General features: G+C 37.9%; 1 protein-coding gene across 1 annotated transcript in view; it reads left to right on the plus strand.

The window, feature by feature from the left end:
* The window catches only part of CMSS1 (cms1 ribosomal small subunit homolog), a 236,724-nt gene that overhangs the window by 36,421 nt on the left and 187,046 nt on the right, over positions 1 to 13,257 (plus strand). The gene's annotated exons all lie outside the window — the stretch shown is intronic.

The following is a 13,257-nucleotide window of genomic DNA, read 5'->3' on the forward strand; positions in this document are numbered from 1 at the left end:
TTTTAATATGACAAAATATGTGAGTTTTGCTGAACCCCTCTGAGGGTGATATGAACTACAACCCTTCCTTTTTTTCCCTTCTGTAAAGAGTCGGGGTCCTCAGAGGATAGTGTTTTATTTCCTGATGATGTAACTACAAAACAATTCTCTAAGTGATGATGGGAAGGCCAGAAGAAATCTGATTTCTTTTTTCTCTTCGATGTTTTTCCTACAAAAACCTTTCCTTTTCATATGTTTGTGTTTCAGCTAACACAATTAAGCAGTGCAACCAACTCTTTTTAAATGTAAAAAGGTCTTAAAGAAATGAGTTGTTTGTTTTAATATTTAGGAAAGGCAGGAAGTCAAAAAGTAGGATTTAGACTGAAGAGCTTAAAATGTATCTCTTGTACTCCCTGTCCTTCTGTGTACACCCAGAATAAACACTGAGAACACATGGGAGAAATACTGGTAATAGGCACAAAACTTGTTGAAATTCCACCAAGGGTTATCAGGAGTTAATGGAATACACACACTCCTTTTGTGTTGATGGGTAAATGAGACCATCGAAAGGGGTTCTACATTATTTTGTGCAGCTCTGTTAAGGTAGGTGCATCCACAATGCAGTCATTTGAATTTCAGTTTTCAGATAGATTTTGGTGTAGCTTAAGCCGTCCTACTGTCTGCTTTTTGTGTGTTTTATTGTACTTGAGTGCAATGAATTTACTTATTTGGGGGTAACGTCTGTAGGTATGAAGATGAGTGGTGATTAAAATGTTTGCATTTCATTAAAAAGACAGGCATCTCTTAGCTGCATTGCACATATTTACTCCTGAGTGTAGCCTGAAAAAGATATTTATGCTTTAGTGGGAAAATTCCAGCCAGTCCTTTTCACTGTGACTGGGTAGACTTACTCAGAGCATGGTACTTGTGTGTATGGATGATCCTGCTGTGTCCCCCTTGTAAGTTTCTGAGGAAGTTCAGATTTGGGTTCTTATTCAGAAAACTTCCAAATCTGTTTAATAGCGCAATACCTACATACCGCCCTTCCAAAATGGTTTCAGAGATAATGAGGTGTCTTGTTTGAATATACCAATGGACAGACCAGGATAATACTTTATTAAAGTTCCCTAGAATAGGAAATAATCAAATCCACACAAAAAAAATAACCTGTGCTTTAGCTAAAATCAGACTGTTCAGTTGCTTGGCCAATGCTTTTGGGAACTAAGATTTTGTATCATTTTTCTCAAAAGTGTTGTGCCAATGTGGATAATTTGAATTACATAAAAGCTCATCCAGGTGACCTTGATATGCAGAAGATGGAGTTGACTTCATCTTCAGCTACAAACTCACCATTTCTGCTGGGAGTCTTTAAAAAGACAGGACAACTGCAGGTGCAAGGTATTGTCTTAGAGCAGGCTGCGGAGGATGTTGTATCCAGGTAAGATTTGTGGGGGGGAGTCAAGGAAGTAGATCTGTGAAAGGTAGCTAGGACTTGAAATGTGCACACATTCTTTTTTACATATATGTGTGTGCGTACAAGCATACAGATGCTTAGAGTGGAACCTACTGTTTCTGTGTTTAACTTGGTTAATTTTTTTTCTCTCCTTCCCTTTGCAATTGGTTTGGGTTTTTGGGGTTTTTTTGTGGGTTTTTCCTCCTCGCACATCTTCCCCTTCACCTGCACACACCTTATTTCTCTGTTCTATCTCTGTGAAAACTGCCTGCATTTTTGTCCTCCCACATGAAACACTTGCTGTAGACTATAAACAGCAAAGGGTTTCTCAAAAGCTGGTAATCAAAAATTCATTCTTATGGTCCAGTTCTGTTCTGGAGTTGCTAGGCACACAGCTTTAGATAGTGTTGGTGCTAAGTTTATTGGCAGTCTGGGGGCAGGCTAGAGCAGTGAGTAGGGAATGCAAATCTTCCTGTTTATGTCTGTGTTTACATCTGTGGATGGCCAAAGCATGTACTTTTAGTTCCTTAATTAATTCTCTGTTATACAAAAGTGCATATCTGTGACCTTCTGCAAAACAGCTTTATCAAAGAGCATCAGCTGAGTGTGTAATGACCTGACTTCCTTCTCTTGTATTGTTACAATTTAGTGAAGGACAGGGTACAGTACTGTTCCAAGCCCTGTTAAGGAACTATATCATTAAAAATCCACGTTTTGGATTACTATACCATGAAAAGCTTCTTTATATCTGGGACAATGAATAGAGTTGCTGAGAAGCCTTCCTTTACTGTGTTTTTTACAGTGTATTTCAGTATCTGTAGGTGGAATCCTGGCACTGGTGAACTTCACTGAAGGAGGGGGGGGAAAAAAAGAAAAAGCCTTTGGGTAGGCACATATGCCTGTCTCATTCTCCATTGCTCCCTGAAAATTAATTTGGTTTCCTTAGTTACTAGACATAGTTGTTCAGAATTGGTGCATTTGCAAGTATTGTGACGGCAAAAGAAACTGTGGATTTGTAGAAATTAGAGACCAGTTGAGAACCTTATTTAGATTGTTTGATGCATCCCCTGACAATGTGGGGCTGCTCCCTGCAGCCTGCTTGCAGTGGCTTTCATCTGCTCCCTCTGCTTATATTTTTGTATTGTGATTTGTGCCCACGTTCTCTTAGGATTTTACTTGCAAAAAATAGAAGCTGGAAAGATGGAATATTGTAGCAGGCAGGGAAAAGACAGGACAAATAAGCTAAAAGACTTTGAGGCTGTTGGTTAGACTTAAACTATGTAATTCTGTCCATGACTTCCGTTGTTAAACTACTTCTCTTTCCTTTTTCTTCGGTGGCAATTCATAGCAGCAGTTCCAGTGTCCTTAAACCCATAGCCTATCCATTGCACCATTTGAACCCTTCCTTTAGCCATTTTGTATCTAAGATAAATAAAGGAAATAAGAACTTGGGCCTCAGTTCAGCAAAGCACTTTAAAACATTGTCCTGTGTATTTGTGTTGAAAAAGGAAAGTACTTCAACGTAAGCGTGATTTTAATGATATATTGAAATGCTTGCCTGAATCAGGCTCTTGGTCACATTTACTTCATTTAGGTATTGTTGAAGCTCAGGCTTTTGAAATTCTCCCTGGTGTCTAAATCTTTAGGTTACTTTAATATTCCAAAAATAGCCATCTACAGAAGTACAAATACTGTTAAAGCTTTTATTAGCATTTTACATTACTTAAAACTGTTTGGATTTTTTGGAGGTGGTCTGCTTAAGCTTTGCAAATGATACTGGAGAACTGAAACACATGCAAGATGGATAATTTGAATTTTAATGGCTTGCATGAATGTGATCTGATGTTTAATGTTTTAATAACTCATGTGACTTCAAGGATTTTTCTCCAACGTATGCTCCGCCTTGTCTCTGAAGGCTATGGGAGTTCTGACATTAACTCAGTAGAAGGCGGCTCACTGTAATTATTTCTTGGATTGATAGAATCCTTCAAAAATTTTTGGTCCAGTTTGTCTTGATTGATGTTCTCTTAGATTTCATCAGTAAAGAGTGTTTTAGTGTTTTATATCCTAATGCATAGATTAATTTCTGAATATTACAAAGAGAAATATGGAGGCTATTACTGCTAAGTGACAGTTGAAATGCACTGACAACTGATAAATTGCATGTGGAAGGCAGGGGGGAGAAGCAGAGAAAAGTTCTAAAGGAAACATTCTTTAGATTCATGTGTCTTTTACTATGTACCATGAACAGAAAGAGATTAATATCTTCATTACTGTGTTTTTTAAATTTTTTTGGCAGCAGGAAGAAATATTTTCCCAAACACTCCTATTGTTTGCAGATTCCATTATTCTTTCTTTTTTGGCAAATACAAATAAAATTCCTAGCCAAATATTAGAGATAATTAGATCCCTTTTTGTTGGGCGCCGCCTTGAGAAGTTGATGACTACATCTCTTAACTACTAATGACTTCTCTCCTAAGGAGAACTGGCAAGTGCTCCATATCAGCTTGTGAGATGGTTTCCTCTTGTATAAGAGGAATAATAAGATAATGTTTTATGAAAAAGACATTTTTCGCATGGTAGAGCTTACTATGAACAAAGGTTAATAAAATCTAATATGTATGCCTTCCCCTAGTCTATATAAACCATATATAGCCAAGTAATCTTGTCTCCATAATGAAATGAGATAATGTACTTTAGTCTATGAAAACTCTGCACAATATACTGTATTTTAAGAAGCAGGTTGGGCTTGGAGGTTTGTTTTGGTTGTGGTATTCTGCACTGAGTTTTTTTTTAATTATATATACTACCACCACCAGCCCCAGTCCACCCCCAAGTATGCCTGTCTAGTTGGGCTGTTTATTTCTGGAAGCATGACAGTCATTTCAGTATTATTGGAATAGCACAAGTGAGTTGTAATCATGTGGAGACTGTTGCGGTGAGGTTCCTTGGGAGGTACTAAGTTCTGTGTCTGTGAACAGGCTTGGAAGTAGAACATATTTTAAATGTCTGTCTTTAGTCATTAGACCTCAGGAAAAAATATGTGACACTCTGATTAGTTTCCTACTTTCCTTCATCCCTCTCCTTTGAAATTCAGTAAAAGCAAGATTCTTCTTGTAGAACCTCAGTGAAATGGTGTGACTGACGCATTTTGAGCTTCAGGTCTGACTCCACATGAATCCCTCCCTATCTTAGATCTTTTGTACATGTTAACCTCAGCCATGAATCCATTTTGTTCGAAGTGATCAGACCTCTTTCTGCGCAGTTTAAGTCTTGTTTGAATAATAAACACACAGGTTTGAGTGAAGTTAACTTTTTGCATAGACGTGGATTGAACATGGTGTCAGTGGAGGATGCTCCTTTCAAAGTTTTGATGTGCATGAGGTGAAGAAGTAGATGAAGTTGTTGCTGACCGTATCACTGACCATATCTTCCCTTCTGCTTTTCCGTTCGCATCTGTTGTCTCTTCACTTGTTGCTGGGTGGTGCTGTTCCACCAATGCCTTGGAGTGCAAAGCCCAGCACGCAGGAGGAGGGATTTGATATTCGGCGCATTTCTTAGTAGGTTGCAAATTTTACAGGAGTCACTTGAGGCTATGGTGTTCTTTAGGAACGCAAGCTTGTGGCGCACACACTTAGGTGAATTCAGACTTGTATGCAGCTAAGGAACTGTTAGGAGGCTTGTTGGAGCTGTTTATACCATATGTAGAATAGTGCAAAGTTGTCATACTCTTTTTAGTGATTAAGTAGAGAGAGTCCAGGATCAAAATGTATTGTGAGTCTTACATTTCATTGTTACCACTCTCCCGAGTAGGCTTCTCTTGTTTCCTACTGCTTGACCCAGTGAAAATACAGCTGTTAAAGAGGGCTTGTCTGAAAGGTTGTAAAAGAATGACTATGGATGCTGAGGAAGGCAAACTTTGCAAGGAGAGAAAATATTTTTTTGTTGGCCTGCGTGCAGTAGCTGAGTAAAACACAAACATCCTCTTGGGCCCACAGGCCTCTAGATGCTGGCATTTATGTTATGAAACCTACATAACAAGAGACATTTTTTTCTGCATTGATAAATTTTTCCCTCTTAGGATTCCTGCTAAACCCCACATTTTTAAAAGGCTTTCCTTATTCTCTGTGATGGCAGTAGCCATACACTAGTCCCTGTTTAAAGCACAGTACTTCAGGTTATTGGTGATTTTGATACCTGTTGAAGGAATCTGTATTGAAATAATGCAGAGGCAAGTGTGTCCTATACGGGCGGGTTTATATTGTGGATTCCTAGCAATGTAATATTACTTGTAAAACTTTGATTCCTTTGGGATTCAGAATTGTTGAGCTATCTGATGGATTCATAGTTCAGAAATGTGACTGGGTTGTGTGGTTCAATTCTGTAGTCTGGAAAAGTGTTTACAGAATTTCTTGATCTCCTAATGTGTAGTCATATGTAGTTCTTTGTGTTAGTCTTGCCCACAGCAGGTACTGTTCAAGGAGTCTCTTGGGCTTGGGGAAATGTATTTAGCAGACTCGGATTCTCTGTAGCTCTAGTCTGCAACAAAAATTTCACAAAACCCTTGAGTGAGAAAGGAGAACAAATACAAAAGGGTATTAATTTGACTTTTTTATGGCAGCCTGCATGACACATGTCTGCATTAAAAACTGTTACCTTAAACTCAGCAATACTAAAGTTGTGTCGTTATCTGGGAATACTTTTATTGATCTCCGGTCTCTGGATGTTATGTCAACAGGATTTACTAAGAAAGTCTTTCAGGAGATGAATTAAATGCTCAAATAACCTACAGATTGGTTTATGCTTGAAAATTGTACTCAAGCACAAAGAAGTGATTTAAGGAAATTTTCTTGCAGCACCTAAAGGAAAGACAAAATTTCCTTTTTAGTCCCTAAAATCCTATGTTCTTCAGTCTTCCCTGCAACCTTCCCCAGTGCTCTATGGTCTGCTTTATTTTGTGGGATTTTTTTAGTTGAGTACTTTTATTTTTAATCTGTTTTGTTCAGCTACCTATTTTTAGCTGTAAGGATGAAGTTTCTGTGCCTTTTAATGTTGTTTCCCCTTGGTAACTTAGTTGAAAGCATTCTGACAGAGCATTGTTTCTGGCTTCTGTTTGCTCTGGCTAGTGAACTCAGAAGCCGATAATATGAAGATTAATATTAATTAGATGACAGTTTACAGTCCATGAAAAAAATTGTGTGTGATCATGATGAACTGTGTAGACTTCATTAAATGTGGAGATGTGGATTCTTTCTTTTAGTGATGCAATTTCGTGTAAGAGAACTCTGAAGTGGCTTCTTTTGCTACGAAATCTCATGGGATGTTTGATAAATGTTAATGATTTACCTTATAAGCAGACTGTGTTATTATTCAATAAAAAATTAAACAAGCTGATTTCTTAAATGGGGTTATAATTTCAAGTTGTTCCCTTGCATATCTTTTTAACATAGCTGTTTTTTCCTAGCAAGGATAGTACAATAAAATACAGACCTTGGTACTCTTGGGTGACTCTACAGAGTTTAAGCATGGTAAGTTTGTTAATCTTCGGGTTGCTCCCCATGTGTCCCCTCTATCCCATCCCCAATAAATATGTAACTGTATGTATAAGTAAATATTTGTGCATAACTCTAGCCAGTAGCAAGGGCAAAGGGAGAAAAGCAATTCTAGTTATTGTAATATAGTACTTGGGATGCTCCTTGCAGCCTTTTTGTGAAAAATGGCAATGCTTGTTATTGACTTTAACTTTTTAAGTGATACATAAAGAAGTGTGGCAAACGTGATGAAGTATAACAGAGTCCTAGAACTAGAAGTTGCAAAATAGTATTTTCTGAATTGCTAAGGTATGTTGTGTTGGTTAACCAAGACCCAGTTGTGTGTGACCTCTTAGAACTTGATTCAAGTTGGCTTTTCCTATTCCAAGATGTCTGTGTTTTAGGATATGTGAAGTTTTTTTTTTTGTTCTTTGATGGATTTTTGGTTTACCCTCTCTTTCTGGTTTTATTTGTTTTTATTTCAGAATCTCTATAGTAGACAAGCAGAGGCTATTCTCACATAAAACCAATCAGTCCTCCTTGATACTGCTGCTGAGTAAAGAGGAGCATACATGGATCCAACTCTACCAAAATAGGAATCATTTTGCTAGAAGCCTAAGGTGTGTCCAGAGTGACATAAGGTTGTACAGAGCTTGACAAGAATAAACACTCTGTTTGAGAGTTATAACATGTCTTTGACCTTGTGGCTTGGGAACGTAGGTGGAGCCTGAACTTGTAGCTATCTGTGTATTATCTAAATCAATGGAAGTAGAGCTCAAAAGATGTTGCTATGTATAGTTTGCTCAGTGGTCAGTGTGATTGGTGGTTACTTGGAGCATTCCTGATGGGGATAGGTATCCCTGGAGCAGAAACACTCACAGCTGAGAGGCCTGTGGAAACACATACCAGGTGATTTGCTGGAGGAGAGCAGGGTATGAGTGGGAGTGAATTCTGAAATGCCTCCAGACCTTTTGGGAATTGCTCTGAAAAGTTTGCATATGCAAATGTACACGAAGGAGTTGTGGATACTTCTGAGCTTTTTCAGATGATGGTTCCAAAGGATCTTCTCTGTTTTAGGTATTTCTCAAAAGCGGGAAAGCTGCCCATTTTGGGTAGTGAATTCCTTTCTACAGGCTTCAGGGAGTAGCATTAGTATCTGAAGCAGGCAAAAGGGAGATGGGAAATCATGTTTAGCAAGTATAGTAATTTGTTTCTTTTCAGAACCGCAGGGGAACAGGTGAAGGTGTTTTTGTTTTTTTTTTTCTTGAACTACTTCACAAGGTAATTAACAAATCTTTTCTGTTCTCTTGTGTTAGTCTGTGCTAGTCTCTTGATTTTTAAGTTCATCCAGGAGCCAAAAGCAGTAACAGAGGCTAACGTTTGTCAGGTGAGGTTCCAGTTTGCCTTTGCCATGTTGAAAGAAGAAAACTTGGATTACTAAACGGTGGAGGGAGGACTGTGTGAAGATGCCAATGTCCAGTTGCCAGTGGAGTGACTGGAAAGGAATGATTAAAGTGCCATTTTTAGCATTTGTACTGGAATGCAGGGAGGCTTATGATTGCACTTCTGTTCCCTGAGGGAGGTCAATGGGAAAGGGAGGAGGTCCAGAATCAGGCAGTAGTCCACACAGTTTTGAATGCATACTTTTTACTTTGGCATTAATTTGAGTTTAGAAAGGGAAACGTCTGTGTCTTGCATTTCTGCATGGAGTTATCTTAGGACTCTTCAAATAGGGCCAATTTATTGCTGTCAGTTTCATGGCATTGAGGATGGTGAAAATGGTCACCTCTTTCACAATGAAGAAAAATGCCCACTTTGTTTTCCAGTAGAGCTTTGGGCTTGATTTGTTTGTCTGTCTTAATTCTTCTGACCCTGACATTGTTCTGTCTCTCAAATATTCATAGTAACCTCTTCAGTGAGAGTGATTTTGCTGAGATGATAATCAAATTTTGTTGTTCTGTGGTGTGATTCTTCTGGTGACTATTTGAACATTTTACTTTCAGAAAGGTTTTTTTTCCTCTTTTAAAAAACACTTGGTCATTGACCTGGAATAATGCTGTATTTAAAGCCCCATGAAGTCACAGTCCTTTTAAAAACTGTGTGTGTGTGCACGTGGTCTTTGGACATTTATAGGCTATTAATGTTTCTACTTTGAACAGAATGTACTGGGTATTGTGTTCAGTTGCAGCATTTGAATGTGAATCCCCAGTTAAACATGTTCATAACTCTTAAGCTACAGGTGTATTGCTACAGGTTGGATTTCCACATACAAATTCTCTTAAGAATTGCACATATCTTGCATGTGTTGACTGCTGCCTGTTGGGTATATGCATTGCTTGAAGTTTTCTAGAATACATTTTTCATGTTGTTAGTCATAAATACAAGTTGGGAGAGGGTTTTTATTCTGTTTTTTGAGAACCTGTTAACTTCAGAAAAAGGTGGGTTGTTCTGGGTGTGTTTTTGTGTGACTAGTTTTGAAGACAGTTGGGATTCTGTTTTTCATGTCAGAAAGTTTGTAAGAGCTACAGAGCAAACAAACCAGAAAGGGGGAGACAGCTCTCCAGCAGCTGAATGGTTCAGACTGAAATGTGCTCAGGCTTTTGAATTGTGGGCATGCTCAGGTGTTTTGTTACTTCCAAAGTAACATTACATCATCTTATTTGCAAAGTCAGTACTACAGTTGTCTTTACATCTAAAAGAGCTCTCAAGTGGGATATCAAATACACACATTACATAACCAGAACAAAGTATTTATTGGTTGATTATACCCTTAGGGTGGGATGCTGAATGGTAGTTGCATATGGAAGGTGTAATCTTGCAAAATTAACCATTTCCTAACCTTCCTGTCAACAACTGCAAAGTGAAATAATAGACTGGGGATAGGATTCACTTGGGAAGGGTGTGGCCGAAGAAAATAAGATTTTAAATTGGTTAAGAGTTCACCTTCTTTCTGTAAATGTACTTGAATGCATTGAAACAAACAAAAAGAACTAGAAGAGTTTTACAGATATGTTTGTAGACTGATTTGCTAAAATTTCATGTGGTGTAATTCCTGTTAATGAATTCAAAGGAGGCAGACCAATTTCCACTAAGTCTGTGGTTTTAATTTATTGGAAAGTGATCCACTTATAAATACTGGAAAGAAACTTTTTTTGGTTATGGAATATTAAATTTGTCTTTCTAAGCTAATTTAAGCACTTATTAGAGTTATTCACTTGTTAAGGACCATATGTGCAATATTATCGTTATGTATCTGGCAACTTCAATTGTCCCAGTTCAGAACCAGTCTGATTTTAACTAAGACAAGTTTTTTTGTGAGAAATGTGATATGGGTTTTGTAGTTCTCAGGCTATATGGAAGTGATACCAAAGTATGGTCTTCTATTGATTGTCATGGTATTTTGTATGATCTCAGTCTAGTTTTAATGAATCTGGACTTCATAAACCTCACCTTAAATAAGATAAATAGGTAAGTCCCTACTTTGTGGGAAATGAGACCACATTAGAAAAAGAAAAAAAAAAACCAAAGCCCACCAAAATAAAAAAACCCCAACATTTAAAAGCTAGAGCTTTATGTTATGATAATCTCAGGCAATTTACTGTGTTGTCTTAACATAGTGTTTATGTGTGGCTTCAGGGTAAAATGACACCAAACTTTCAAATTAAAACCAGTAGTCAGCCTTTGGGTTTGTGTACTTTTTTTGGACTGGAAGGTGTTTTTCAGTCAAAAGACTGACTGAACCCAAATACATGGATTTTGCTTCTCTTTTCCCTCTTGCCCTGCTCCCAGAGTTAATTAGGCACCAGTGTGTCTCATCCATCAGTATTGACTTTGCTTTAGAGATATATTTGCAGAGGAGTGGTAACTTGTTGGCAACTTTTTTGTTAATGTGCCTATCTCAGTGTATCCTCAGAAATAATAAATTTCATGTGGTCATTTCATAGAATCCCCCAGTTCTTTTCCATATTAGTTCCAGATGGTCAGTGCTCCCATCAAATCTTGAAACAAGATACTGTGGACAACTGGGGCATAAGTGCATGTAATACTGAAGATCTTCAAATGGAAAGGAAGGCAAGCACTGCAAAGACTTACTTAAAACTTCATTATATATTTATCTGTCCACAGCAGGCAGTGTGGTTCTTAGGCTTTTTTTTTTCACCTTTTTTTCCCCGCTTTCATCCACAGGACAGAGCATGGATGAGTACTCATTAGGCTTAATTAATATAGTTAGTATTAAATTTTTTGATGAAATAAAATGAATGCAAGTTCCAGCTTTTATCCATTGGATGAGCAATAGGTGGTGTTTAGTATCCTACCAACTTGCTTTACTTATCAGCAGTTCTGTTTAGAAAGGTTTGGGGTGCGTATGTGTGCCATTTTCTCCCTGACAGTTACTCATGTAGGCATCTTTCTATTTCAGTTTCCAGGTGATGTTTGCACCAGTTGTGGAGCAGGCATTGGGACAAAAAGATTATTTGTTAATTTGGAGAGCTAAATATACATGTTACTGATGTATGTTTAAGCAAATGAGATTAGGGAAATGAGATTGATTCCTCCACTCCCCCGATACTGGTAGAAGAACATCAGCTGGTGGGATTTCTGTCCTTTGGCAGTGGAGCTTGCCATGTGACTTTCCTGCCTTTTGGCCTCTCTGACTTAAGCCTGAATATTCCTTTTTCAGCAAAAGGACCAAATAACTTTTGCATCCCCTCACTAACAGTGAGTCATTTGAAACTTTATGGGACCCAGTACTTTCTGCTTTACTCTGCTGACTGTTCCTTTTCTTCATATGCTTTCTGAAGAAAGTTGCAATTGAAAAACAGCTTCGTGTGTTGTGAGGCCCTTTTTGTTCGTATTAATGATGGAAGTAAGTGGTGGAGGATTTCTACCATTTTCACTTCTGAATCAGCATAAATATGAGAGTTTGAGCTATGTTCTAATTGTTTCTGTTTATCAAGAAATGTGATAACTTCTTGTTAACTTGCAGAAAAGATGAGGTTGGTATCAGTAAGGGCGGAAATTTTTAGCACTGAAGAAGAATAAGAACAACATAGCATCACTTCACTTCGGGGCCACTACTCTGAGAATTGAGGAAAAGCATTATTCTACATGAATTTCTTGGTTTCGTAGCATACCTTGGAAGTAACAAACGTAAGACCCTAGGATGACAGTCATGTTTAAAAAACATGTAAAATTAACCAAGCATGTCCAGGAAGAGTGTCACTCAATAACAAAACACAGGGTAAAAGTAAGATGTGTTGGATAGTTTCTATTCTTAGTGTGAACCCATGCCTTTAGGTAATTAACAACATCCTTACAAAATAAAAAAAAGTAATACCAGGCTTCAGGCTGTGCATCTTTATTGGTTTTATTGTGGTATTGAGAATTTAAATGGAGGCAAAAGGTGTTTCTTTGACCTCTGATTATGCAATTTAAGTAATTTTCTGGCATTGAATATATGGTGGTTTGTGGGTTTTTTTGGCTTTGAAAGCTTCTATCTGTATGTCCTCACATTAAAAAAAACACAAACTCCACACAAACTGCCTCCCCCCCCCCCCCCCGAAAAAAAAAAAAGTGGTACCCCATGGCAATTTTGATGCTGATAATCAGTGCAAGAGTGTCAGTGAAGAAAACGCTGATGGTATTAGTTTTATTTGAGTTCATTTGAGTTTAATAACACTTTTTATTTAATGAAAAATACATGTTTTGGTAATTTTTCTTGTTTTTCTTGTAACTATCCAACACATCTACTTTTGCACTGTATTTGTCATTGAGTGACTCCTGGAAATACTTGGTTATTTTTAACTTGTTTTAAGAAAATAATTCTTGATGGACTACCTTCCTGTTACCCCTGTTTAATGTTAGCAAGGTTGAAAGGTAGCTGCTGGCATCCATTTAGTTGGATAGCTTTTTTCCTACTCGGTTGTTAAGAGTAATGAAGGTATTGTATCCTAATGGACTATTACTCAGCTGGATTTTCAGGGGGCCAGAAGAACTGCCCTCAGGAGCATGGGTGCCTTGGCACCGTGGGAATTTAAGTCACCAAACTGAATTGCGTTTTGTTTGTTTGTGCATCCTGTTTTTTCCCTCCATTCACAATTTACTGATTTTTTTTTTTTTTAAACATCCCCCCCCTCCCCATACACACACACACACCGTTTGAAGAATTGTATGCAGGACTTTATCTTTTCTTGGTCTTCTCTTGAGCAGCAGAAGAAGAAGAGCAAGGGTAGTGTTATAGATGTTTTTTGAGGCCCACTGCTATGGAACTGTGAAGTGTGCACCCAGGCTGAC

This window comes from Falco cherrug, chromosome 2 (assembly GCF_023634085.1).
Source record: "Falco cherrug isolate bFalChe1 chromosome 2, bFalChe1.pri, whole genome shotgun sequence".
In the NCBI taxonomy this organism is placed as follows: Eukaryota; Metazoa; Chordata; class Aves; order Falconiformes; family Falconidae; genus Falco; species Falco cherrug.